Below are 3,976 nucleotides of genomic sequence, written 5' to 3' on the forward strand. Positions count from 1 at the left end.
AGAGTGAAGTCAATGAAAAGGTTCGCTGAAAACTATGCTAGAGTTCAGGAGACACTGAACGAGCTGCCTACAAGGTGAATATACGATTGCAGACTACAGCAGGGCCATTTTGAAGGGTTATGAGAGGCTTTTGAAAAGGTTCGAAACACTGCTAGGAATAAATATTTCCATAGCTTTGTTCGGCCCATGCGAAGAACTTGCAAGGGTACAGCAACGTTCAGCGTTTCGCGCCGCAGGTATCAAAGAGGCTGCAGAGACTCTGCGAGGCAAGGTCCCGTCTGCGGTCTAAAGTCGCGTTTGAACGAGTTGTGGAACTGCACGAGCTCAACTGCAATGCGGCTAGGTTTGAAGAACCCTCGCAGCGCAAGGCCGACAAAAATGCCAGAAGGTTTGAAATGAGCAGCACACATTCTCCGCCAGTTGTACTTGATTGCAAGACAGCATTACGGAAGGAGTTCTTTGCGGCTGTAGACTGCATTCTGAGTGAAACTCAACGGCGGTTTGAACAGCCTGGTTTGAAGCAGCTAGTAAAACTAGACAGTACCTTGATTAACGCTGCCGCGGAAGAGAGTTCACAACAGATGACCTGAAAGAGGCCCTAGGAGTGCACGCATGTGATTTTGATCTGGCCCGACTCTGCGCAGCTTTTACTTTTGCCGGCTCTTTTATGAAACCTCGATTCTCTCACAATTGGCGCCATATTGAGGACATTACAGGCAAAATCTCATGAAATTCATGACCTCTTGGACCAAGTCGTAAAATATACGAAACTTCATTCTATGCCTGCATTTGTCGATTCGGGGGGCGCTCGTTTAGTGCCTTACGCCGAATTAAAACATATCTACACAGCCGCATGAGACAGGGGAGGCTAATACACCTCCTTATTTTGCACATTAAAAAAGGAAGGACCGCCGAGCTCAACCTGGACGACATCATCAAGAAATTTTTCCCCAGGACTGCTGCACAAACGGCGACCTTTGGTCTTCCTTGAGACGATCAACACACATGGCCTTGCCTATATATAGACCTGTTTCCTTCATCACGCTTTTGTGCACATTTTCTAAATATGTATTAAGATGTCATTATGTATGTATTTCTCTTGGCTTACTCGTTCATTTTATAGCGTGGGTGTCTTTTTGGGTGAACATTTGAAGAATAATGAACGTGATTCCCGCAAACTCAATTTTGCAATGTTGTGTATCCTGGTAGGGATTTTGAAATTGCCTGAAGCACTATGCGTAAGCGTGTTTGCGATATAAGAGATTTTTAGTGGATCATACGTAAAAGCTTTGAGGGTCCGAAGGTGCATGCGCAAAACGCAATATTGCGTTCTACGCGTGCGCACTTCCGACCCGCAATTGTATTGCTTACGCAAGGCTCTTGCGCACGAGCCACTAAAACTCACTACTGTTATTATAAAGCAGGAAGGAGAAGTGATTGTACATGCTAAGTAAGGAACTTCATGCAAATAATATTTTATTTTTTAATAAGCAATAAGTAAAAATAAAACAACAGAAATCAACCCAGTTCTTGTTTCCTAAAAATAAAATATATATAAAAAAAGGTTTGACTTCAGCGCCCCCCCTTAAAATCTACTTCCGGAGTCCCTGGCTCTACCGAATGGAAGCGGATTCGGGATCAGACATCCCTATCCTCAAAGAGGAAACGTTCTACAGTCTTGAGCAGTGCAATAGGAGGATGGCGATGAATGGCTGACTCCTCATCGTTGGTGGTCGATCTTCAACTGAGGTCAGCAAATATTGTCGGTGCCTAGAATGTGCAAGTATAAAGCAAGAACTTCGTGGGACCTCTAAAAGTGCTAGTGGCAAAAGGCACCCGCACCAATATCCTAGGAGTTGACTGGTTTCAACCACTTGACATTATCCATTACAGGTGTCTCCCACATCCATAATCTGTCTGTCGACACCGTCTTCTTAAAGTTCAGTGAAGTATTCGAGGAGGGACTGGGGAACCACGTAGGGCTGCCGGTCTCCTTGCATCTTGACCCCAGTGTTTTGCCAGTGCGCCTAAGAGTTCGAAGGCTACCCTTCGCAATTTAGCAAAGCGTGAAGCGAGAGTTGGACCGCCTTGTTCAGCAAGGGGTGCTTTAGTTTACGACACGGCCATAATAGGGAACTCCCATAGTCACCGTGCTCAAGAGCAGCAGCGATGTGAAAATTTGTCGAGATTACAAGTCGACAATTAACAAAGCCTTGAAGCAGCAGACATATCCAATTCCTGCTCTGAACCACCTGCTGCATGCACTCACTCTCCAGAGGAGAATTCTTCGCAAAATTGGGCCTTGCTCAGGCGTACCAACAGCTCTCTGTTGACGAGGCGTCAGCCGATGCTCAAACGATCACCACACACCGTGGAGCGTTTACAGAGTAAAGAGACTGCAGTACGGGATAAGCATCGTGCCGGTAGTATTCTAGGTGTTCATGGATGGCCTCCTGAAGGATGTTCCTGCAACTGTTTCATATTTCGATGATGCACTGGGTGCTGCACTAACAAGAGGAGCTTGTATGTCGACTTCATGAGGTGTTGCATCGTTTCAAGAATGCAGGACTCAGGGTCAAGAGAGAAAAATCTAAGCAATGTACCAGAAGTTAAACTTTTGGGCTTCTGCGTGAGTGCTGCAGGCATCCTTCACATAGACGAAAAGGTCGCCGCGATCCACGAGGTACCCTCTACGTAAAACAAAAAGGAGCTGCAAGCGTCCCTTGGCTTGCTCACCCTCTATCACAGTTTCTTGAAAGGCAGGGCCACGGTTGAGGAGCCCCTGCACCGTCTCATGGAGGAGAGGACATCGTGGATATGGGGGAGTGAGGCAACAGAAGGCATTCGATGCCCTAAAGAGCGTCCTCTCCTCTAAGGCGGTTTTGACACTACGACCCGAGTAAGCCAGTCGTCCTGACGCGTGACGCTAACCCTGCAGGCATTGAGACAGTGCTTAGCCACATACTGGACGACTCGGAGGAGGCGCCCATCGCACTCTACTCGCGTACGCTTTCGCAGGCCGAACGGAACTATGCGCAGATCAACAGAGAGGCACTGGCCATAGTGTCAAGTGTAAAGAAAATTCACGACTACCTCTATGGTTGTGAGCTTGTGATAGGAACTGATCACAAGCCGCTCCTGGTGATTTTCGTTCCCAATATGGTGACCTCACTGATCTTGTCCCCTCAGATGCTACGCTGGTCGGTGTCCTTCTGAAGGCTTACAACTGTACACTGTGTCATCGACCAGAAAAATAGGTTCCTACGCTGATGCGCTCAGCAGACTAACTTTGTCCGCCACTTATGCGTTATTTGTACTCAGTGTGTGCGTGTGGGCGGGGGGGGGGGGGGAGGGAATTACCCAGGCGTACAGGGTCACAAAAGGCAATGCTGCCCGTACAACCGGGGGCATGGGCAATGCTGCACCTACCCCCGGAGCCTTTGACGCTGGAGTTGTCAGCGAAGCCACTTCCGCAGGCCAAAGACATTGCTGTTTTCACACTACGAGACCCTGTCCTATCTCCTGTTTTTCATTGGACACTGCAGCGTTGACCTTCGGAGCTTGTGGGCAACGAATGTCAGGTCTACGATCAGCAGCATGACGAAATAAAGGTGATCAAAGGGTGTGTCCTGTGGGGAAACAGGGTGGTGAAAACTACAGAAGGTCGAGTTTAAGTTCTGGAGGCACTGCACCATGCGCATCCAGGCATCGTGCACACGAATGCCTTCAGAGGAAGCTGCATATGGCAGCTAAAACGTGGACTAGGTCATTGAACACAAAGTAAATGCTTATGGCACGTGCCAGGAATCCAGGCCAGACTCTCCCCTTGCTCCTGTGCACCGCTGAAACACAACGACGACACCGTGGTTACGTGTTCATATAAACTTTGCTTTTCTGTTTTTCTAAGTTGTTCACTGATTATTGCAGGTTTCTGTGACACGATTACACTTCGCTGGATGTATCTTTTGCGAGATTT

At 48.0% G+C, this 3,976-nt stretch overlaps 1 pseudogene; it reads left to right on the top strand.

The window, feature by feature from the left end:
- Positions 1 to 395: 395 nt before the first annotated feature.
- On the top strand, positions 396 to 1,068 carry LOC121834696 (annotated as a pseudogene).
- Positions 1,069 to 3,976: the final 2,908 nt, after the last annotated feature.

Source organism: Ixodes scapularis, unplaced genomic scaffold, assembly GCF_016920785.2.
Source record: "Ixodes scapularis isolate PalLabHiFi unplaced genomic scaffold, ASM1692078v2 ptg003303l_1__unscaffolded, whole genome shotgun sequence".
NCBI lineage: Eukaryota > Metazoa > Arthropoda > Arachnida > Ixodida > Ixodidae > Ixodes > Ixodes scapularis.